This window comes from Gekko japonicus, unplaced genomic scaffold (genome assembly GCF_001447785.1).
Source record: "Gekko japonicus isolate JY-2015 unplaced genomic scaffold, Gekko_japonicus_V1.1 scaffold2684, whole genome shotgun sequence".
Taxonomy (NCBI): domain Eukaryota; kingdom Metazoa; phylum Chordata; class Lepidosauria; order Squamata; family Gekkonidae; genus Gekko; species Gekko japonicus.
Genome location: NW_015161484.1, coordinates 107,431 through 132,224, shown reverse-complemented (window position 1 = coordinate 132,224; position 24,794 = coordinate 107,431). Strand labels below are relative to the sequence as shown.

Below are 24,794 nucleotides of genomic sequence, written 5' to 3'. Positions count from 1 at the left end.
TACAATGGTCGGGGGGTTAAAGTGCAACTGGCGAAGCAGGCAGGAGGGATTCGCGGGGGGGGGGGTTGAAACGCAGCTGCCCCCTTCCCACCCCCCGGTTAGGATGATTCCTTTTGCGGGTTGAAACGCAAGTGGCACATTGGGGGTTGAAACGCAAGTGGCACATTGGGGGTTGAAATGCAAGTGGCCAACTGGGCACGGTGGGCTGGTGTGCGGTGGGGGGTGTCGGTGGTGTTGAAACACCCCGGGTAACTGGGGTTCATTGTGCCTTGGCAGGCTAAACTGAGATTGAGTCACTGTCGGGCCTGGGGAAACAGGCACCCGGCAGGCTGGATAGTTTTGTTGGGGCGGGCTGGAAGCGTGGACATTGGCCGGCAGGGCGATTTCAGTTTGAGGTTAAGCATTTACCAGCAAACCGGGCACGGATAGGTTCAGCGGGGCCGAAACAAACGGCTTGCAAGGAAGGAAGTTATTTTCTTCCCCCTCGGTGGGGAGGCCTTCTGTTCTGCAGTTGCAGGGCATTAATACCTAAGGGCACATCAGCCTCTCTCCAGGGTGTCCCTAGAAAGGATGCAGGCTTGTCACCTTTGGCGCTTTCTGTCTGTTGTGTTTTTTTTTTTTGGATAGCTCATCATGGCTTTGCTTCTTGTTCATATAAGAAATGTTTCCAGCAGGAGTGGGATTCTGATGGCATTGCAACAGTTGTCAGGAATGGTGTGTGTGTGGGGGGGGAGAGGAGACTCTTTGACAGCTGCTAAATTTGATAACAGTAGTCTCCCAGTCTTATCTGACTCTGTGCCCACCTTTAATCCCGTTCTGTGACATGGGACCCAATTTATATTCTTTACTGCATATTTCCACCTTTTGCCTGTTCCCTCCAAGATAACTGGAGGCAGGGCTCTTGCAGTTTTGTGGCAGAAGATGGTGTTTCATGGGGTGTAGCTTGTCACGGTGGAGTGGGGGCAGATGCACCTGCTGAAACCTCCTCTGCTCCATAACTGTGAGGCAGCATTGGAGCCGTGACTTTTCTTTGCATCTGGTAATTCACTTTCCTTCAGTTTTTTTTTTGATGCTAAGGCATGACCTGCATGTAGGTGAAATTGTAGCCCAATATTCTGCAGGGAGATAAAGGAAAGATGTGAGGGAGCTTAATCCCCCCCAGTCATATAAGAGCTGTCCATGGAATGGGATTTGTCCCTGCCGTGTTTAGCCGTGGGAGCTGCCTTACTCATTACTAAAAACACAATACGTAAAGCAGTCTAATGGTGGTTCTTCTTTTGCTGCTAAAGCAATGAGTAAAAGTCAATAACCTCTTCCTCCCACTTTTTCAGTGCAAAAAAAGTACACTGTCTCTTACAAATGACTGAATTTAAAAAGTGTGTCTGGTCTTAAAAGGTCAGTGACTCTCATCCTAATGGAATTTGCCTCCAAATAAAGAGCATTCTTGACCTGATGCCTCTGAGGTCTGAAGCCTTTCTGTTAACACGTTGACCAGATAAGATACTTTGAGTCTGGTGGCTTCTGGCTTAGCAAGCCAAAATAATGTCTGACACTCAGCCTCGTTTCATACATGTGGTTAAAAGCTGCTGTCTTGAAAGAAGAAAGTTTTCATTCTAAAGCTGGTATAGAACACAAGCCAGAAATCTTCCAGTTCAAATTTCCCCTTAGCTGAAAGCGCCCAGGGTGGCTTTTGGCAAGCCGCTCAGTAATACAGGGCTAATACCGGCCTGCCTTCAGGATTGTTGCAAAGTTTATGATGATAATGTACGTGAAGCACTTAGCATTTCTGTAGCACTTCAGGGTGTTCTAAATGCAACTACTGCTGTTTCATTAGCACATCTTGTTTCTTATTTCATTAGCCAAGATGCATTGCAATAAGCTGACTCCTCTGGAGACTGCGGGTGGCCTCTTGACGTAGAGGAGCCATGTTAATATGCAACGTAGTTGGCCTTGTGTGTATTGTAAAATGTTTCTTGGACCTTCAGCCCTCTCCCAGTATCATTCCATTACTGTCGAGGCAGACTCTTCTCAATTAGGATCTCACCTCTGTGGCTTTCTGGGGATACGCCTTCCTACAATGGAATGAAGCAGCCATGTGCCATTTATATAGATTTTTATTGTACAGCGAAATAACTGTGTGTGAATGTCCTTCTTTGCTTTATCTGCTTTGACTCTTGAAAGCATAGGCCTCCAAAAATCTTGTTGGTCTCTAAGGTGGTGCCGGGCTCTCAAATCTAGCTGTTGTACTGCAGACCAACACGGCTAACAAGGCTCCCTCTAAGCTGTGGCGTCTTGTGAGCAAAAATTCTTCTTTGTGAGCTGCTGGCATTAAAGTTGTGAGCGAGCGATTTGGCTGCTGCAGAAATTAGTTTGCTCTGGAGCCCTCCTTCCTGAGCTCGGACAAAAATGTGTGAGCCAGGGGCTAAAAACCTGTGAGGGAGCTAACACTAACTCAGCTTAGAGGGAACACTGACGGCTAACCCTCTGAAACTTCTTTCCTTATGCATTCCTGGATCCTGTTTCTGCAAACAGATAAAACCAGTTGATGGCTGCAGTCACAGAACTTCAGAAGCCTGGCCCCCTCTGGTATATTCCAGCACTTTTCCCTGTGTTTTCAGCTTTCGTTTAAAAACAAACAGATGAAAACATGAAAGCAGGCTGGCGGTATTCAAGCCAACTGCACATTGAGCAGTAATAACCAGCTTCCAGTGTCCTGGCCACTGAATGTAAGGGCACCATGGTGACTATCAAGCTCTTGTGGGGAGGAGAAGGGAAAGGAGTTTGTAAGCCGCTCTGAGACTCCGAGTGAAGGGTGGGGTATAAATCCATTCTCTTCTGTTCTCATTAATAGATTAATTTTATTAACATTTTTTAACCAAATATATTATTTAGGCTTTTCAGGATGTGTGTTGACATAGGATGCTTCCCACAATGTACTCTTAACGCACCTCCTTCAGCAGTTTCTGGCTAGCTGCCTGTAGTGTGTAGCTCCATCCCATAACCTGTCTACCTAGTCCATATTTGTTTCGTCTCTTCTCCTTGGAGAAGTTCTTCCTTCCCCTTTTTATCATCACCCTGTGTGTGAGTTTAGGAGAGTGACCCAAGGTCATTGAGGAAGTTTCATGGCAAAGTGACCACTGGAACCTGTTTCCCAGATTCTAGCCCAACAGTCTGACCAGCACACTATGCTAGCGGTAGTTTGTTTGAAGACAGAGGTTCAAAAACTAGGTCTTTTTCAGATTAGCGGGTTACGAAGCTTGAAGGATCGTGCAACTGCTACTGTTGTCAGTGGTCTAACCAATGCTACTATGAGGTTGCTCTTTGAATCATTTGCATACTGCTTTTTGGTGTAGCAAGTTCGGTGTAGTGGTTAAGTGCACAGACTCTCATCTGGGAGAACCGGGTTTGATTCCCCACTCCTCCTCTTGCACCTGGCTGGATGACCTTGGGCAAGCTGTAGTTCTGATAAGAGCTGTCCTTGAAAAAGAGCAGTTTCTGTCAAGGGCTCTCTCAGCCCCACCTACCTCACAGGGTGTCTGTTGTGGGGAGGGGAAGGGAAAGGAGTTTGTAAGGCGCTCTGAGACACCTTTGGGTAGTGAAGGGCGGGGTATAAATCCAATCTCTTCTTCTTCTTCTTTTTTTGTTATTTGGACAACCCACCCCTCTGGAGTTCTTGATAAGTTACACTCATTTAGATAAAAAGTTAGCTTGCCTGCTTGCTTTTGAAGAATGTTGTTCAGGAGAGCTTTAAGCATGAAAGGGAGTGAAAATTGACTGGAACATCAAAATTGCTTGGTTCCTGAGCGATAGCTGTGTTTAGTCTGACAGCCAGAGCGTCAGAGATCTTGGTGATGCCTGACAGGCTAGCAAGTATATTGTTTCTTGAGTTTCGGGGAGCCGTTTGAGTGTCTCAGCTTCAGTGATCACAGTCTCAAAATATTTTACATCTGTGATCAGAAGTTATTCTGCCCTCCCCCCCCCCCCTTTGCTACCTGTTAGACTAAAGTTCAGATATGAGCTTAAGATCAGTAAGTTAAAATGTACTAGGAAACAGGAAAGCAGTGGCATTACAGCATTACTCAATAGTTCTGGAAGTATCCGTAATCAAAACCAAATTAGCTTACATGTATGCTCATTTGCTAACATTTGGTCTGCGATGTAATCTCACGACATTGCGAAAAGCAAACAAGATTCCTTTCTACAGTTAGGAGTGGGCATTTTAGTGTCCCTGGGCACTTGGTAACAGACTTGTTATGTTCCAGGGAAGAAGTTTCAAAGGTACTCCAGCATGAAACTATCAAACTGTGGCTCAGTGGAGACTGGGAATGGGTTGTTCATTGTTAGGTTTATATATTGTGCACAATTCAGTTTGCTTTGCCAGTTTTTGCTAGTTCTGACAAATTTCTGACGGAAATGTTTATATTCTTTCAACTGGATCTTATCTTCATATGTGTTCTGCATATACCTGTCTTTTGATTGTTTGATCTTCTGGCCTTATTTCATAACGCACACCCCTTACTCTTTGTACCCATCTGTGTATATAATGTATATACACAAAAACATACCCCCTCTACCAACTGCAGTCAACACTTCATAATATGATGATGCTAGCTTTCTATCACAAAACCTTGTGCTGCAGTAAACCTGTTAAGTTTGTTAGTCTGCAACAGACTAATATTGCTACCCCCTACAACTAGAATGAGGCTCCACAGGAGCCGCTAGGTGTTCTTATTATTTCTTGCATACTGTGCTTGGGTTTCAGGGTAGAAGAAAACACAATGCATTTAATGTTCTCCATTTTCTTTGTTTGGGAAACTCCCTTTATTTAAGGACAGCTGTGTGAGGACTGCTGATGCTCTTATCTGAAGTGGATTGATATCTGTGGGAAATCTGCTGCAAAGAGGTTACTAAGCAGTTCTGTGCTTTCCCCCTTTAGAACCTGTATAATTGTTTTCAGGCTTTTTGGATGTGGTACTAAAGGTAAAGGTTCCCTTGCTCGAAAGCCAGTCAAGTCCGACTCTAGGGTTGCGGTGCTCATCTCCGTTTCAAAGCCGAAGAGCCAGCGCTGTCCGAAGACATTTCCATGGTCATGTGGCCGGCATGATTAAACACCAAGGCGCACGGAACGCAGTTACCTTCCCACCGAAGTGGTACCTATTTATCTACTTGCAATGTCTTGCTTTCGAACTGCTAGGTTGGCAGGAGCTGGGACAAGAGACGGGAGCTCATTCCGTCATGCGGCACACTCGGGTCTCTCAAACTGCTGAACTACTGACCTTCCACAGCCTGCAGTTCAGCGTCTAGCCTTACAGCTGATACATGCCTTGTGCATAAAGGTTCTATATTTATACAGATTTCCCCTGTGTTTGTTTCCAGCCCAGAGCAGGGTCTAAGATGTACCACCCTTTCACTCCCTGAACTATCTGAAGCAGGAGTATGCCAATGATGTATCCTTGCGGTTACAAAAAAAAAAAAAAGTATTGGACTAGCAAAGGCTGTTCTGATTTGAATGCACAAGAGAGGACCTGATCTGAGAACCCAGCAAAATCTAGGATAAGTATTTTGCAAACGTCAGAGTGCCTTGGGTGAAACCCCATAGAAGCACATCATGAAATTTCCATACCATTTACAATAAGTGGTACTTGGATGCGGCAAGTTTCTTGGGTGTTAGTCTTGTTAAGGATTACTCTGTATATGTCCTTACACAGAAAGAGAATCAGTTGGTTGACGGCCTCCTAGGTTGAGAATAAAATCTATTGTTAATCTTGAATGCTTTGAAGGCTGACCTTTCCCCCCCCCCTGTATTCACAGAGAAGCTTTTTCCATGTCAATTGCTGCTATTTTTTCAGCATGTGTCTTAAATGTAGAACATTGGGTGTAGGTTGGCCTTTTCCCAGCCTTTATCTTTTGAGAACAAAACCGCCAGGATCATAGTGCCGGTATATAAATTTATGTTACATTTTGAATACTGTGAACTGTTCTGGTTGCCCCACCCCAAAGAGGAGATTAGAAAAGGGAAGCCAAAAAGATTAAGGAATTGGAGCACCCACCCTACCAGGAAAGGCCAGAGTTAGGACTTCAGATTAAGGAAAAAACCCTCCTAAGGGGAGGATGTGATACAAAATTATGCATGGATAGTTGAGAAAGTGGATAAAACTTTTACCCACTCTCCCACATTGCCGGAACCTAGGGCTTCAAATATAATCAATTAGGAGTAGATTCAGAATAAATAAAATAAAGTATTTTTTCACCCAGTATGGACTTAATTGAAGGAATTTGCTGCTGCACTATGTAGTGATGGCTGCTGTCTTAGGTGGCTTTAACAATACCAGACAATTCATGGGAGGATAAGTCTATCGATGGTTAATGGCCATCCATGATGGCAAAAGTATCCCGCATGTTTCCATGGCCCATTCAGCCTTGTGGTTCTCCAAGAAGCTGAGGGCAATTACAGGGCAGAGACAATGAGTGGCAGTGACTCGGGCCAAATCTGACTGTTTCCAGGCTGGAGCCGGTTTTAGGGCCTACACTGCTGTGGTGATGGCAGCAACCATATCCTCGTTGGTCTGATGATAGGTACTGCACAGTAGAGCTCTTTCGGAATAGTTAGAGGTCTGCCTCATGAAGGGTCCACCAGGCTAGGGGCCAGGGGAGATGTGTCTGTGACCAATTTGATAAACATTTGATAAACATTTCCACAGCTGGATTCACTTGCATCTTCTCCTGCTTGAATGCCGCATTAGGTACAAAGTTGAATCCACAGCTTCTGCTTGTCCAATTTTGAAGGGTATTTTTTCCATACGTACAACCTGAGAATGTGGACAAGATTGTTGAAGTGAGACCAACCACAAGTCTGTTTGATTTCTGAAGATATCTGAAGAAGTGTCCTTGCACCTGGAAGCTTATACCTTGAATTAAGCTTTTGTTTGTCTTAAAGGTGCCACTGGATCCAAACTCTTTTTACTTGTGTTTTTCTTATCTTGGCTGTATCTGGTACTTGCAGATGAAAACTAATATCTATTTTTAAAAAGTGCTCATTGCCTTTTATATTTTGTCATTTTTAGGTTTGTTTGTTTGCCAGTTAGTTGCATAAAAGTGTTCTGTGAGCAGCCGTGAGGGTATAAATGCCCAGGGGCACTACATACTAGGTTGCTGGGTGATAGTGCAGAAGAGCTTTTCCTTCTTGCCCTGCAGGGGCAGCTGATGGTGGAGGAAACAGGATGCGGACTCTGTGGTGTCATACAACACAGGTCTTCTTTTATGCTCTGGAGTTACAATTTTATATAACATTTATGTGTCTGAACAGATCAGCTTCTGTTTTATAATAATATCAAGATCTTCTTTAACACATGGCATTGCTTAGCTTACCATGATTCCTTAGTACTAACTGATGGAAGGGGTGCTCTGGTTTGGAATCTTTCAAAATATATGAAATAACCGCTCAGCCTTGTCCATCAAAAAGTGGGCTTCGACAAATATCTAGGTTCTGACTGTGTGTTAATGATCAACTTGGCAGCATGAAAAACTGTACCACTTAACAAGCTGGGAGATTTAATTCATGCCGATGCTCTCTAGGTATTCATGTAATCTTGCTCAGCTCAAAATGTTGGCAGTGCTGACTATTTCACAGATGTAGTAGAAACTTGAGGTTCCTACTTTTGTATGAGCCATCGTAACGTTGGGGACACAGTACTGAACCTGAATCTGAAGAGATCTTCAGATCTTCAGCAAGCCAGTGTGCCTCAGCCTAGAGCAAAAGGCGGGTAACCTCAAGTATACAGCCCTGAGCTCTTTAGAAGAAATGTGTGATGCAAATGTGTTAAAGTAAATGGGCTTTCCACCTATCTCCAAATATTGGGTACTTCAATTCAGGTAGAAGCATTACTGGCTTAAATGCGAAAGTACAGCTGTTAGGGCCCAAAGATAGATAGCAAATTATAAGAAGGAGGACTGTTGGATCAGGCTAGCGAGCCGTATAGGTCAGCATCCCACTTCACCCAGTGGCAAACTAGTTGCCCTAGGGGACCTACAAGCAGGGCATAGAGACCAAGGCCCTGACGCTACCTCCTAGCACTGGTAGCACAAGACCCTTATAAAGGAGTTTTACACTGATCCGAAAAGCCCTAAGTGTGCAGAATCCCCTTTGGGACTGCATTAGGTCATTATTTCATGGATGCTAGGCCTATTCAGAAACATTTATCAGCATGTACACTTTAGTGTCTGTTGCCAAAATCCTAGAACAGTGAAGCAGAAGAGACGACCTGAAAATACTCAGTGTTACTTTGCCCTGTACCTTTCAAATTATTAATCGAAACTGAGTAAAAATCATTTGGGGATGGCTATGTGAATTATACTGTTAGCGTGTTTAAGTATGTGTGTTTGTTTTCATAGTCACTGCTGCTTTCTCTGTACACGATAGGGGAGGAATTCTAAAGGCCCCTTGTTTTATAGTTACCATTGGAGAAGGATAAGGGCAGGGATCCCATGGGGCCTGCTAACACCTTTCCTGGTGCCTGCCAAGGGTCTTTAGAAAGTGGATGGGGGCCAACAGAGCTTCTGATGGGCCACTGGAAATGTGGCTGTTACTGCCACGTAAGTGTTTCTTTGTTGTTGTTCAGTCGCACAGTCGAGTCCGACTCTTCGCGACCCCATGGACCAGCTCCTGCCAGGCCCTCCTGTCTTCCGCCGTCCTTTGAAGTTTGCTCAGTTTCATGTTCGTTGCATCTATGACACTGTCCAACCATCTCATCCTTTGCCGTCCCTGTCTTCTTTGACCTTCAATCTTTCCCAGCATCAGGGTCTTCTCCAGTGAGTGCTCCCTTCTCATTTGGTGGCCAAAGTATTTGAGCTTCAGTTTCATTATCTGGCCTTCCAGGGAACAGTCAGAGTTGATTTCTTTTAGGATTGACTGATTTGATCTTCTTGCAGTCCAAGGGACTCTCAAGAGTCTTCTCCAGCACCATAGTTCTTAGCTAGCTCAATATGTTTACTTCTGCGTATGCACGAAAGTGTTTTCAACAATATGTCCATCCTGTTGAACAGAACTTCGGCCTGAAATGCTGAAGAGCTACAATTGTTGTTAAGCATAACCTCATTCCCTGACATTCTGCGGTTAGCTCTGCCTCGTGCAACAGCCATTTCGGGGTTGTGCCCACCACCCTATGTCAGAATTTCAGAGGTGCCCAATGGCTCAAAAGGGTTGGGGACCCCAGGTTAGGGTTATTCAATATCTGAAAGAGGCCGGAGTGTGTCCATTTAGCATCATTATTTTGGGAGCTCTCCATATTTTATTGGAATGTAGATTAAGAGGTGCTATGGTCACTTGCATGCTAAAGGATTTGGCAGGCAGTATTTTACTTACTGTGTTGTGTGGCAGAAAGCTACTATATACTGAGCTACCGGTATTCAGAATACACATGAAGATTCATATGCTTATCTCGAACCCTTAATGTCATTGGAGGTAATAATGGGAAGGTGGTTTTGAGCATCTTAGTTTTTATGAATTTTATGTTTAGATAATGCCTGAATTTAAAGAGAAGTTTTCATACTTTACATGATGATCTTTTGGGAAAAGGCAAGGAAGAATTTGGACCACAAATGCAAGGGTGAAAGTAGAGTTCTGAAATTCTCTTGAGTTTTGTTCCAACCAAAAGGCAACACTTTCTAACGTGTTAGTGTTGGGCTTTGAAATGTTACTGAGCCTTCCTAATTGTAATTGCCCTTGGGAGACAATGCTGCTTGACCAATGTTTTCAGAATTTAAATTGGAATTGGTTGACTCTCCCCATTTGCCCATCCATCCATCCATTTTTATTGCTCATAGACCCATAAGTCGTTTGCCATTTGCCAGATAGTGGCATCTTGCATTCAGACAGGAAATGATCGGTTGGTGGGGTTGCCAACCTCCAGATGGGGCCTGGAGGTCTCCCAGTATTACAAGTGATCTCCAGATGACAGAAATCAGTTCCCCTGGAGAAAATGGCTCCTTTGGAGGGTGGGCTCTATGGCATCGTACCCTGCTGATTTCCTTCCCCTCCTCAAACCATGCTCTCCCCAGGCCCCACCCTCAAAGTCTCCAGGTATTTCCCAACCCAGAGCTGGCAACCCTGTAACCTGGTGTTCTACGTCCAAGATCTAGGCCTTTGTCCATAAGCGTCATCTGGTGGCTCTGCTTTTCTAATTCTACTTCTGTAAAGTAAATAGACCCCACAGAGTGGACTGGGCAAGGGCAGAGGTCTCTTGGAGATGCTCACTTTGTACAGGGAAGAATGTGGGCCAAACCAGAATTAGGGCAAAAGTTTTTCTCCTGCTGCTTTTGGCCAGGAGAGAAACTTGTTTCACTTTTGCTTTCTGCCACCATCACAGAAACCTTTGAAGCTTCCCTGTCATGTCGTGCAGGATCTGATAGTGTAGATGAGGCGAGTCTCCTTTGTGCATATGATGAAGCGAATTTATGCGGAAATACTTGTTAGTCTTGAAGGTGCAACTGGGCTCCTGTTGACTTCCTTTGGGGCAGTCTAACACAGCTACCCATCTAGAAGGAGCATGGTGGCAGGTGGTCTTCCCTGCACAGAACAAGAGGCCATTGTGATGACGACGACACCCCCTCACTCTTGCAAAAGAAGGGATGCCTGCTCGGTGGTGCTTCAGCTATATATAAAGAATCTGAAATTGCAATAAAAGACGCTTCTATTTATATGCCATGTCTGAACAGCCTGTAACCCACCAAGCTTAAAAAATGCCTCCTGCTGTGGTTTTACCTGGCCTGCCAAATGCTTAAATAATTTCCTGCTTGTGCAGTTTCTCTCCGGCACCAAAACAAGGGGATTTTTTTTTAACCTTTGTGGGCTGTGTGAATGGGTTGGTGGTGCTCAAGTTGTGCAAGTCCATTACATGGTGTTATAGCATGGGGCAGTGAGGTGAGTAGCCAGATGGGGATTGTCCTATGTTGCCTTGTTTAAAAATGTGAGAACGTTGTAGAGATGGGACGCAGGCCATGGAAATAACATGAAGACAATCCGGTTTCCTGAATGTGATTGGCTTGTAGTTGGTCCAGGTTAGAAACAATATGTTTATGTCCAACTGTTTGGAAAGTCTTGGGGTTCAGTCCAGCCAGTTTGGGTTAGAACCAATTTCGTCCTGCTCACAGCAGAGTTTCTTTGTCACTGGAGGACTCGCCCTATGAGCAGAAGGGAATCTCTGGATCCAGTCCCTGTTTTTTAAGTAAATGCTCCCCATCCCAGTCATAGGTGACTTATGGTGATCCCATGAGATTTTCAAGGCAAGCGACGTTCAGAAGTGGTTTGCTATTGCCTGCTTCTGCGTCATGACCCTGTATTCCTTGGAGGTTTCCCATCCAAATATTAGTCAGGGCCGACCCTGCTTAGCTTCTGAGAGCTGATGAACTATAGTTGATACTTATACCCATGGAGGTTCGTCCTTGGTTCTTATTGGGAGCTTATTTGACCAGCGTGCTTAGTTGACTAGATCAAAACAACATGCTCAGATGAACCTAGAGCTGGGAGACTACACAACACAGCTGGTATGAAACAACTATACTGTAGCTGGTAGGCAGAGTTCCAACATTTTCTACCTAGGGTGTAGGGTACAGTAGGCTTGTGGCTTCTCTGTGGAGGCTGTTGTGTTTGTCACAATAACATTCACACTATAACGTTGCTGTGGCTTGATTCAGGTGGGGTAGCTGGGTTGGTCTGAAGCAGCAGAACAAAGTTTGAGTCCGGTGGCACCTTCAAGACCAGCAAAGTTTTATTCACGGTATGAGCTTTCATGGTACCCGAGGAAATGTGCTTGCACACGAAAGCTTATACCGTGAATAAAACTTTGTTGGTCTTGAAGGTGCCACTGGACTCAAACTTTGTTCCATTGGTGGGGCTTGCGCATCATCTGAGTCACTGTTAGGCTCCAGGTATGCCTGGGTTTTTATAACAGAGCATCCCAAACAGCTATGTGGCACCTCAGAGTTGTGGATGGGCTTTAATGGAGAAAGTCAGAGTTCATTTGAAGCATGATCTTGCATAGATACGTGTTGGGTGCCACTGAAGTGCTCTCTTTGGAAATATGAAAAACAGTCAGAAGCGAAAGCTTTTTCTGAGCCCTGATTGAAGCGCTCTGGTCCCCTGTAAGGCAGATGACGTAGGGTGAAAATAAATAGCATTCCTTATATTAGCAAAGCTGGAGACTAATTATAGAAAACACACCAAGTGCAAAGGAAATAGAAGCCAAATTGGATGAAGTTACTTAGTGTTTTCTGATTGTTAGACGTTAGATCCCCATTGTTCTGTCTCTGTTGGGGTTGGAAGGTCTGCATGCAATTCTTTTGACTATCTTCTTTTAGATTTTTCTTCTTCAGATTTTTCTTCTTGTTCTAGCAGATGATTCTGCCCATTCTGCCTTGCTGCTGCCTAAGTGTAGAAGTCCCTCCCAGAGGATTTCTTCCTTAAAACCTGTCTCTTAACCTCTTCTTGACTCTTTTCCTGCATTGAAATACAGCTGAAGCCGGTATAATTGCAGTAGCTAATATTCATTCCATATTATCATACTTTTCCCTTTCCGTCTATCCATTGGTCTCCTCTCCTGTTGAAATTTAGATTGGCTGTTTCTTAGGGTTTGTCCTGGCAACCGGTGGGGAATTGGGGTGACTTACCAGTAGAAAGAAGGCCTAGGCCACGTTGTTGGCATTGCACAGGAAGTGACGTCATCATGCCAGTGACGTCTGGGTGATGCGCTGGTATTTAGGCAAAAACTCTATGGTAAAACTGCCTCCACTGGGGGTCTGGCAACCTTTGGGGAAGAGTATGTCATTTTTGTCTTGTCGCTTTGATGTGTGCCTTTCATATTAACTATGCTGTAATAATGATAGAAATTCTTTTTGGTATTTTCAAAGTATGACTCATTTCACCAACATTTTCTTCCTGGATCAGCTGCTGGACATTATGGAAGAGGCTGTGCTGTTTGTGCCCCATCCCATAAAGCATTGACTTCTATTCTGTGATTGTGTTGCACAAAAGTGTGTTCCTCTTCTTGAAAAAAAACAAGTGTGTTTATTTTATTGCACTTTATCCCTCTTGAAAAAAAAACAAGAGTGTGTTTATTTTATTGCACTTTATCCCACCATTTTTCCATCATGGAACTCAAATATTCAGTATCCTGGAGCTGATAAAATTAATTCTTGCAGCTGATTCAGGAAACATCTTTTGATATTTACATCTAACCGAGAGTCTGGTTCATATATCTTCCTGGATACTTTTCTGTGTATGAGTGTTCTTGAGCCTGCTTTTGCATGTTACCACTGGGGAAAACATGTGATCCATTGTGCTCTTCAACGTGCAATCCTGCAAGTTATTTGGAGTTGGAGCAATCATATGGACTGCCAAAATGCATGTGTCTACCAGTGCTAGTTATCAGTGAAGATTATAAGGTACAAAGCATCTCCTCTGGTGATTTAATGAATAGCTTTGCCCAATAATAGAACTCTGTTCTTGTGAGAGGAATGAAATGGAAAAACACACCTTAGATCTCATTTGCTTGTTTCTACCTAGCAATCACATTCACAAATCAAAGTGCGCAAAGCCTTATTCTTTACAAAACATGCGTTGATTCATCCTATCTTTTAGCTAGTGGAAGAATTTGTTTGCTTTGGATTAGACCTGAACTGAATTGTAGTCCAGAATGTCACTTCTCACCATCGTGAGCCTCCTCAAGTCTTTGAGACAGACAATTGGTATGGTGTGAGAAACACCTAGGGGAAACAAAGCCACAGGAATACAAGAAGATGCTCTTATTGACTCCAGTAAGATCAAGTTTATTCCAATAGGACCAAGCTACTAGAAAATCTTTCGTTGTAATTTTATTATTCCCCATGGAAATACAGATACCTGTGTGTATACCTGGTGCCTGTATACTGTGCTTGTGGAGTATCTAGCAGCTCTGTGTGTGTATGTATGTGTGTGACTGGTTTTGTGGAAATGATGTGAGGGAGTTGAGATCCTGAATGGGACCCCTGCAGTGGCTCTGGAACCTAAAAAAAGTTTGTGGGAGATATTTATGTATGTTCAGTTGTGATGTCTGCTCTTGGTCAGATGCTGTAGAACAGATGATGCTGTCTTATACTGAATCAGACCCTTGGTCCATCAAAGTCAATATTGTCTACTCAGACTGGCAGCGGCTCTCCAGGGTCTCAGGTTCAGGTCTTTACTGGGGAGGGGAAAGTACTAGGCAACGAGATAAAGGAAGGGATGGAGAAGCAGAGTAGTTTGGCTCCCTTCCAGCCTACATCCCATCCCAAGGGTTGCTGGCAGTGGGTTGCAACTGATGAAGCAAGAGCTAAGATGCCTAGAGAGACAGTGGCTTCCCAAGGGTTGCCGGCAGTGGGGCTAGGGCAAATAACCCCCCTCCAGCATTGGTGTTGTGTAATGCCAGGTCTATCGATAATAAGTCCTTCGGGATTTTCTGCTCAAGCAGAATTTAGACCTGGTATGTATGACCGAGACCTGAGTGCAAGAAGGGGAGACAGTAGCTCTCTCCCAGTTGGCTCCTCCCGGGTTCTTGTCCTTCACCAGTTGTGGACTGGGGGAGGGGGGAGGAGGAGTGGCTCTATTCATTCTGGAGGCTTACTGCTTCAGGGTGTTCCCCCCTCTGAAGACCACAGGCATAGAGTGTGCCGGCCTAGTGTGGGAAGCCGGGGAGTGCTTGGTGATTTGGCTGGTGTACCGACCGCCTAACACACTGGCCTGCCATCCCTGATGGAGGCCGTCTTAGGCTGGGTATTGGAACACCATAGACTGATAGTCTTGGATGATTTCAGTGTCCACGGCAATGATGCAGCCTCTGCTCAGGCGATGGACCTGGTATCATCCATGGCGGCTCTAGGACTCTCCCAGTATGTAATGACTCCCACTCACCGGGCCGGACGCACACTTGATTTGATCTTCTTGGCAGGGGTTACAGTGGACTGGATCACTGCCTTGGCAGTGCCATGGTCAGATCACTTTGCCTTGAGGGCCTGTCTGAATGTTTCATCCCGACCCTGTTTAGGCAGTGAGCATATTTTAGCTTGTCTGCAGAGCCAAGTGGACCCAATGCAGCTTCAGATGGCCTTGTGGGATCCAATGCCCCCTGGCAGCTTGTTAGATGCACTTGTGGAAGATTGGCACAGCCGACTCTGCAGCCATCGATGAGATTGCTCCCCAATGCCCTCTGCACCCTCACACTAGGCTGGCACCCTGGTACACCCAGGGGTTGCATCTGATGAAGCGAGAGCTAAGATGCCTAGAGAGACAGTGGCGGCGTACTCACAATGAAGCTACAAGGACATCTTATAGAATGTTTATGAGATGGCAGTCAAAGCTGCGAAGAAAGACTACTACACAACTTCGATTGCGTCTGCGAGCTCATGCCCAGCCCAGTTATTTAGAGTGATTTGGCCCATGACAACTCTGCCACAAGGCAGGTCAAATGTTAGGGAATTGGACATTGGCTGTGAGGCTTCTGCAAGCTATTTCACAGATAACGTCATGTTGCTTCACCGTAACCTCCCCACCACAGTTGAGATAGTGAGCGAATTCGAGGCCCCATGCACGTCTTCTTGTCAGGTTGTGGATTATTTCAGTCCAGTCAGTCTAGAGGAAGTTGACAAACTTCTTCTAACTGTACGCCCTACCACGTGCCTCCTTGATCTGTGCCCATCATGGCTCATTAAACCAGGTCACGATGGGTTTCAAGGTGCCCTGAGGGAGATTATTAAGAAGTCCCTCTTGGATGGCCTGTTCCCTGGGGCACTTAAGGAGGCCATGGTTTGTCCCCTCTTGAAAAAACCACCCTTGGATCCGGCCAAATTGGCTAACGCCGGTTTCCAACTTGTCCTGCTTGGGCAGGTTAATTGAGAGGGCTGTCGCAGTCCAGATACAGAGCTTTTTGGAGAACACTTCCATCTTAGATCCCTTCCAGTCCGGCTTTCACCTGGGACACGGGATGGAGACAGCACGTCACCCTCACAGATGACCTTCGGAGGCATCTGGATCGAGGTGGATCAGCAGTGCTGTTGTTGTTGGACATGGTTGACCATCAGCTGCTGATCCACCGCCTTGCCGACACTGGAATTCAGGGGCTTGCCTTACAATGGCTTGCATCCTTCCTTCAGAGCCGGAGACAAAGGGTGGCATTAGGGGAACAGCTGTCCTGAAGGCATCTACTGACTTGTGGAGTGCCCCAAGGGGTGGTACTTTCCCTGATGTTATTTAACATCTATATGTGCCCCCTTGCCCACATTGCCTGAAGGCATGGGCTTGGGTTTCACCAGTATGCAGACGACACCCAGCTCTATCTGTTGTTGGGTGGATAGTCTGCCTGTACGCTGGAAGATCTGGACCGGGTGTTAAAAGCTGTGGCTGGTTGGCTTAGGCCGAGTCGATTGAAATTGAATCCGATGAAGATGGAGGTCCTGTGCCTGAGTCGGGGTGGTCTGGGGGTAGGGATCCCACTCCTGACCTTCGATAGAGCACAGTTGGCACCAGCGCCAGAGGTTAGGAGCTTGGGAATGCTCTTGGATGCCTCCTTAACAATGGAGGCCCAGGTAGCAGCCACTGCCAAGTCAGCCTTTTACCATCTTCGGCTGATCAGGCAGCTGGTTCCCTTCCTCAACCACAACGGCAACAGTAATCCTTATGATGGTCACCTTGAGATTGGACTACTGTAACACTCTCTACGTGGGGCTGCCCTCGTCGCAAATTCGGAAGCTGCAGCTAGTGTAGAATGCTGCGGCCAGAATGCTGTTGATGGGTCTTCCCATGCGGGAGCACATTCAGTCTTTACTGAAAGCACTGCACTGGCTGCTGATAGCATACTGGATCCAATTCAAGGTGCTGGTTTTGCTCTAGACAGTTTAAGGATTGTATTTTAAAAAGTGATTTGCTGTGAAATATAAAGAGTTACTCTGGTTTAACTGGAATTTCCGTATAAAGACTCGTTTGTGTTCGTAGAACTCAGTTTTTGATCTCCCCCCCCCCCCCCCATACCTCTTTGTGACTAATCTTTCTGCCATAAATGAAGAACTAGGGTTAAGAAATGAATTAAGAAAAACCCAGTTTTTCTTAAGGATGTTATTGTAGTATAATGGTCTGATACTCAATAAAAAGTGACGTCTCTGAAAATTGATTCACTTGATTTAGTTCCTGATTGTTGTAATTTGGAGGGAACAAAGGAATATGGTCCCAAATTGTAAAAGTCTGTCCAGATCTCTTTACTGTTGTTTCATGGCATCATACTCTAGCTTTGGGTATTTGGTTAAACAAATCAAGAGTTTTCCAAATGACTGATTGTGTGTGTGTGAACTTTCAGGGAAGGACCTCGTGCCTTCAACCTCCCCCCCCCAGCAAGCTTGGGGCCTCAGTAGACTAAATGGTCGCCTAGCAGAGGCCTTCTGCTTATTTGTGCTGGATTTGTCACAGTGGGTGCAGTCAGACAGCATGCTGAGAGAGGGTTAAACTGCTCCAGTTCTAACTGGATTATATTTGATCTGGATAATCGCAATCACACTTACCTCCGTTATCCTGCCTCACTGCGCAGTCACGTCGCTCCCCGGCGTCTACACTACTGACGCACGGAAGTGTATGTCGGCAGGTTTTAAATCCCCCCCTCAGTTTGTGCATGTGCATAGGTGCCCCTCCATAGGAGGGGGGGAAACTATCATGGCGCATGCGCAGAACCACCAGGGCGAATCAATCCAACCCCTCCAACAAAAGACTTCCCTTTAAATGTTTGACCCGAAAATGGTCTCTGTGAGATCCCGAACTCATCTAAATACTAAAACCATTTAAATGTTGGTTTTCTAAACGCGGTGGTGGAGCTCCGCCTATGCGCGCACTGCCAATGCATTAAAAAATGGTGGGCAAAAAGCGGAAGCCTCGGGCAGCTTTCGAGCGGGGAGGAGGTGGCTCGATATTGTAAGAGCAATCAGACGTCAGAAAAGTGCAGCTAGAACCGGAGAATCAGGAAAACACCACTTGGGGACCTGGTAACAAAATACTCTGTTTTAAAGGGGGTTTGAGCTGGAAAGCGACGGCTGGGGACGGTGCGCAGATGTTGAGTGTGTGAACGTGGATATAAAATCCGTTACTGAACCGTGCCGAAAGCAGACTAAACGGCCTGTCTGACCGCACCCACTGTGTCTGCATCTTTATTACCCCATTTGGAAAGCTGGGGGGTTGGAAAAATATGCTGCTTTATGCTTTCTTTGTTTTCCTGGTGTGATGTTAAGAGGGTGTCTTAATGTCTAACTGGTTAGTGTCCAAGTCATCCATGACATACTAATGCACCGTTATATGCCAGGGACTGCTGTGGAACAGACACTTGCTCCGGATTGAGGAGTAAATCAAAGGTGGTATTAGTTTAAGAGGGCTTCAGGTTCAAAGAGTTTTCAGGGAAACACGGAAACAAATTCTTCTCTTTTTGGCCTTGGCAATGGAATACATCACTCAGTCACCACTGTTAGGAACCTGCTGTCCCTGGTAGATTGATTACCTTTTGCCCTGCCGGGCCATGGTCTTCCGTGATAGGTGGGGGTGTGTGGCGCCTTGGGCTACAGTGGGGACTTTGATCTTTTGTCCAGAATCCAAAAGGACAAAACTGTTGCTGTCCTAAAAGGTTTTTCAACTGCCCACCTGGAAGGTTACTAGCCTTTCATAACTGCCATATTTAGGCAAGGGTTATTTTTGAAGGGCCTCTCTCAGGTTAATATATAACTAGGCAATTAGTACCACATATTTGGAAACCAAGAGCTCCAGGTAATTCCTGTGAACTGCAACACAGATACAGTTTTGGTAAAATCAGAGGGCTTAGTGTGAGTTGGTTAGTTAAGGATTAGCTTAGAGAATGTGTGCCTTGCATCGAAAGGACTTGTAGGAGCAGTCTTCGTTCAGATTGTGGAGTCTGTCTGTTTTAAATTAATATTTAAAAAGAGAGCAAAATAGTGCTGAAAAGTAATGCACCATATGATTTTTATAAAGAATCTGTGTTCTTTAACTGGGTTAGGCAGCATGAAGGAGATTGTCTGTTGCTGTTGTTGGTAATCCACTGTCTTCCTGAGGCAACTGTTCAGTAGAGCTCGCCATGGGGCAACAACGCCCCTCTTTTATCAGCTGGTTCAGCTTTTTCATCCCCTGATGTTTGCGAGATGAATTTCTGTGTTCTTTCCCTCTTCTGCTTGGTACAGAAATGGGGGGGGGAGTGAAAACAAGCTCATGGTTTGTGGTTTGGGCTTGGCATCCTGTGACAGTATGGGGAGAACTTGAAGCCTACATCCTTCCCCTTAAAAACAATGGAATGGTAAATTCCTTAACATTCAGACTGTAACAAGGTGAGATGGGAGGGGAGGTGCCGTGGTGACGTATCCCACATACTTTGTTACTTAGCTATTGCTGGGAGTGGAGGAGAGGATGAAACGGAGCTTCTGTTTTCAGACGCATCCTTGCATCTCTCGTAGTATCTAGTTCTGGTCTCTGAAATGGAAGTCTGCAGTTTTTGGTGATACCTCTCGTGCCATGCAATGGCTTTGTCTTAGAGATAGGACCTTCCAAATATCCTCTTACCTTTTAGCTGTTATCTCTTGAGTGCTACATTTATCATGCTTTCTGTGGTCACTGGAGAGGGACTGTTGTTTAGGTAGATTCTCTGCTTTGTATGCAGAAGGTCCAAGGTTCAATCCCTGGCATTTCCAGTTAAAAGGACCAGGCAGTTGGTGATGTGAAAGGCCTCTGCCTGAGACCTGGGAGAGCTGCTGCTAGTCTGACCTAGATAATATGAACTTCCTGGACCGATGGTCTGATTCAGTATAATGCAGCTTCATGTGTGTTCACTGGGTATTTCTGATGCAGGGTTACCGGTAAATAATTCTAGCTTCTCTCCGAGTGTGACACTTGTGTTTCTTGTTGGCTCTTCCAGCCTTGTTCTTCCCCAAACCCCTCCTGGACAGAACTCTCTGCTCTGGCCAATTGGGCTACAGCTTTGGATTACCATTTAGCTGGGTTTTATTGGTTTTGCTCTATTGGCCATCAAGTAGCAGCTGAAAGACACTTCTGGCTCTCCTTTACCCTGGGTATTTGATCTCGCCTCCACATTCTGCCCTCTGTCCAAGGACTAACACCATTTCCCTTCTTTGGCTGTGATGAAACCCTGAATCACTCCAGAGTAAATAGCTAAATTGCAGCAGAGATGACTTCCCCCTGCTGGCTCAAATTGCCTTCATACAAATTGATAAAAGGTTCAGTGCTACTTGACGTCCCGTCATGAAGGCTCTAGATAATGTCGTGTCTCTTTACAAGTCCTTCTGTCATGCACAAGTGCTTCTCTCACGAGTCCCTTGCTCTTATGTGGTGTACTGCGGTGGCCAAGAGGCCAAGTAATGAATCGGGAAATCCCTGGTTTGAACCTTGTTTCTGCTACAAACTCTCTAAGTGGGCCTTAAGCAAACATCTCGCTTCTTGAACAGTTAGACTTGAGTCCAGAAGCACCTCCGAGGCCAACAAGAGTTTCAGGGCATAACCTTTCGAGAGTCAGAGCTCCGTCTGATCTAATTGTTCCGCTGCAGACTAGCTTGGCTATCCTCTGGAACGATCTCGCTTTTGCTTAGCCTTAGATTTCCATGTGGGATATGGGATAAGAATGCTGGCCTTCCTGACAAGATCACAACAATACGATGTACGAGAAATGTACTAGAGTTTACATTACTGCACAGTTACTCTGTACAGTTGAAGGTCAAAGAAGATGGGGATGGCAAAGGATGAGATGGTTAGACAGCGTCATAGATGCAACGAACATGAAGTTGAGCAAACTTCAGAGGATGGCGGAAGACCGGAAGGCCTGGCGTGATCTGGTCCATGGGGTCGCGAAGAGTCGGACTCGACTGTGCGACTGAACAACAACAAAACAGTTACTCTGTATTATTCGGCTTTTGCAAGTCCTAAAGTTCTTCAGAGAGGCACAGGGAGGAGCAAACGTCATATTTCTCACATGGCTGCTTTCTGTAATACCCTGTAAACAATGTTAACATATCCTATCTTTCAGTTTAGTCTGGGGTGGGGATGGGGAATGACACATTTATCTCGCGATATATACTAGAATACGATCTCTGTGATAGCCCTTCGTAGGAATTTCATACCTAATAGCATTTGCCACCTGTGTGGTGCAGAGGAGATGATTCAGAAGAACAGGAATGTGAGTAGGCATCCTAAGCAGGCTGACATGTCAGTGGATGCCATTTTCCAAAATGGCTGCCCTCAAAATCTCTCATAAGATCACAACAATACGATGTACGAGAAATGTTCTAGAGTTTACATTACTGTACAGTTACTCTGTATTATTCGGCTTTTGCAAGTCCTTAAAGGTCTTCAGAGAGGCACGGGGAGGAGCAAACGTCGTATTTCTCACATGGCTGCTTTCTGTAATAACAATTGATTGGCACAGTAATGAGATAATACGGAGAACAAGAAAAACTGTGAGAAAGTGACGCTTAATATATGTCTTTAAAGAATCATAGAAAAGTGAACAAAAATAATGTACATATGAACTATTGAGAGACAGTTTTTGTAAGGTTTTACTCTTTTCATTAATTACATTGTAACAAGTCATATAATGTCCAGAATTTCAAATATGTATATAGTTGTATTCATAAGGTCCCACATCTTTGTTCAGAAGAAGATCTTCCTTCGAAATGGCCAGACATTCCGGAGATCACCGTCAATATATATTTTTCTATGATTATGTATATTATTTTGTTCACTTTTCTATGATTCTTTAAAGACATATATTAAGCGTCACTTTCTCACAGTTTTTCTTGTTCTCCGTGCTTTCTGTAATACCCTGTAAACAATGCTAAAATATCCTATCTTTCAGTTTAGTCTGGGGTGGGGATGGGGAATGACACATTTATCTCTCGATATATACTAGAATACGGTCTCTGTGATAGACCTTCGTAGGAATTTCATACCTAACAGCATTTGCCACCTGTGTGGTGCAGAGGATACGATTCAGAAGAACAGGAATGTGAGTAGGCATCCTAAGCAGGCTGACATGTCAGTGGATGCCATTTTCCAAAATGGCTGCCCTCAAAATCCCTCAGCATCTGTCTCATGAACTTTCATCCACAAAATGTGTATCCATTGATAGCATTTGAACTATAACAAAGCTAACTGTGATATCCTCAAAGCTGTATCAGTAATCCTTTTGAAGTTACTCAAGAAGGTATCAAAATAAATGTGAATAATGGGTATTTCGGTCTGATTGCCTAGCATCTTCACAAATGGTTTTTAGCTTTGCAGTGAAATTTCAAAAATATGCTTCTAAAACAACTGTCTAATAAGAAATTATGTGATAGATATTACTTTTTATTTTCCAGGGTGTACTCCAGTAAGTGTAGCTCCTGTTGGATCATCAATGAGTAATCCTTTTTGTGAGTAAGGAGTTACCTAGGTAAAGGTGAAAAGGTTCAGAGGGGATCGTAAGAGAAAGTTTTAGCCTTGAGACAGCCTACTTCCAGTGCAGTTCCACAGTCATGGAATGACAAAGACTGAGGCCTGCAGCTGTATTTCAGCCTAAGGCAGGATTCTTTAGCAGAAGTCTCAGTTATGAGACACTCTGATCTTGAGGGGCTGTAATTCCCCCACATCAAGAGGGCGTTGCATTGATGAGACTGGGGAGATCCCCCCCCCCGCCAACTCAGTTGCAGAGGAACTTGAGTGGAAAGGACAGAGATTCTTGATAGTAGCAAAGCTATTGAAAGGTGAAATGTATGAATGCATGGCTGACTTGGATAATGAACTTTTATGTTTTTGGAGCTGATTTCTTTGATCACAAGTTCTCTGGAAACATATCTTTTTTTTAAAAAAATATATATATACTTGCCTGGAAGATCAAAATGGGATGTCAGTCATATAAATGTGAGGCTTTGGAAGAAATAAAACTCAGTCTTAAAAACCTTATTGTTGTATATTTATGATACAAATAATGCAGTGGGAGATAATGCAGTGTCAAATGAAAACATCAAGCTGTGACTTCTTGAATCCTTTATGGATGCAGTTGTAGAACAGGAAAAAATTGTTATGGTGCTCTTTTGGGAGCTGGAAGAATTACTCACATTTGTACACTCCATTGAAGCAGTGAAGATTGAAATACCTATATTTCATGTGTATTTTGATACCTTGCTGTGTAACTTCAAAGGTTCAACTTTGATACAGGTTTGGAGATTTACCATTGACTTTAACATCAGTTTTATAATTGGAGCTGCCATGTTTCAAGAGATAGAAGTCTGCACTGGAGGATGAGTGGTGGCCATTTTGGAAAATGGCACCCACAGACTTATGTCAACCTGTTCATGATGTCTACACAAATTTTTCTTGTTCCTGACTGAGCCTTCTATTTCATACAGGTGAAAATCATTGTCAGGCATGGAATTCCTATAGAGGTTTGCTAGAATGAGGACTACTAAATCTTCTCTTATCTAATAATCCCCATTGATAACTATTGGTCACTACTGGAATTTTTTTGCTATGGGTTATATGACCTGTTTTTAACCCAAAATACAAATCTGTGAAGAAAAGAAGCCAGAGAACTCAAGGGCTGAAGAACTACACGTCAGAGAAGAGGGGTTATGGCTGAGAAAGTATTTCTCAGTTAGGTAACTCAGGCTCCGGTCACACGGGCAGGAAACTGCGGGGGGGAAGCGTGGCTGTTTGCCCCGGGGCAAACTAACGCGCGGTTAAGAGATCAGACCTCCTGTGGAGGTTCTGTGGAGGTTCCGTGGGTAGGGAGAGGTGCCGATCACAGGACATGCCTGCGCGCAATGAAGAAGCGCGCGGTGCGGCAAACTGGTTTTCTTTTTTTGTGTACATGACGAATGCGCATGCTCCGTTGGGTGCGTGTGCGCATCCACGGAGACTTGGGGGAAAAAAACCCTTTTTCGCAAGGGGACATGGGTGGGCGCCGGATGCCACCGGAAATGCCATCAGACGCCCGCCCTTGCCCCGCAGTTTCCGGAACCTAGTACCTCCGAGGTACTAGTTTTTTGCAGCGCGTTTTCGCCAGGAAGCCTCGATTGTGCCATGGAAGCGCTACGCTTCCCAGATGTGCCGGTGAGATCGCGCCCGGAAAATCCGCCTGTCTTCCGTCTCTTGCGTGGCTAATGTTCCGTGTGACTGCAGCCTCAGAAAGTATTTCTGAGAGAGTATGGTTTGAGTCCAAAGATGCATATGTGCATGTGGAAGATGTCTCTTATTTATGGATGGGGGGCTTTATGCCTTGCCCTGGAACATTGTGTGAGCAGAGTGAAATTAAGTCTGAAGATGTTCTTCGGCTTGTGCAAATGGCAGTGCAACTTCCTGTAGAAGTAGAAGGCCGAGCACTGCTGTAGAGCCTACCTACAGCACTGAATTAGCAGTGTTTGTGCACTGAGACAGTGTCTTTGAGATGGTCCTAGGAGTTATTTTCCTTTGAGTTACAGCTGCTTGCATCCAGTCCATTCCAAAGTACAATCGATAAAGGCAGACAAAAGTTTGGCTCCTATGACTATGTTCTATGCAGGCTCGACATCTTCCACTGCAGAACACGCTTCCTTTGTCTCTGGCACTCCCGATTGTGCAAGAGCTGTCTTTCTCAGCAATTTCTCGAGGGAGCGGAAGTGCTAGCAGCAGAGGAAATGTGTTCTGCACCTGAGGCGGTCCATCATGCGTGGAATGCAGTCAGTGGATCCACTCCAAAAGAGACCTACCTGCGTATAAGAGCTGGGGC

At 45.0% G+C, this 24,794-nt stretch overlaps 1 protein-coding gene across 1 annotated transcript in view; it reads left to right on the top strand.

Moving 5' to 3' along the window:
* LOC107125708 (phosphatidylinositol-binding clathrin assembly protein-like) overlaps window positions 1-24,794 on the top strand; it is a 69,751-nt gene that overhangs the window by 702 nt on the left and 44,255 nt on the right. The window lies entirely within an intron of this gene.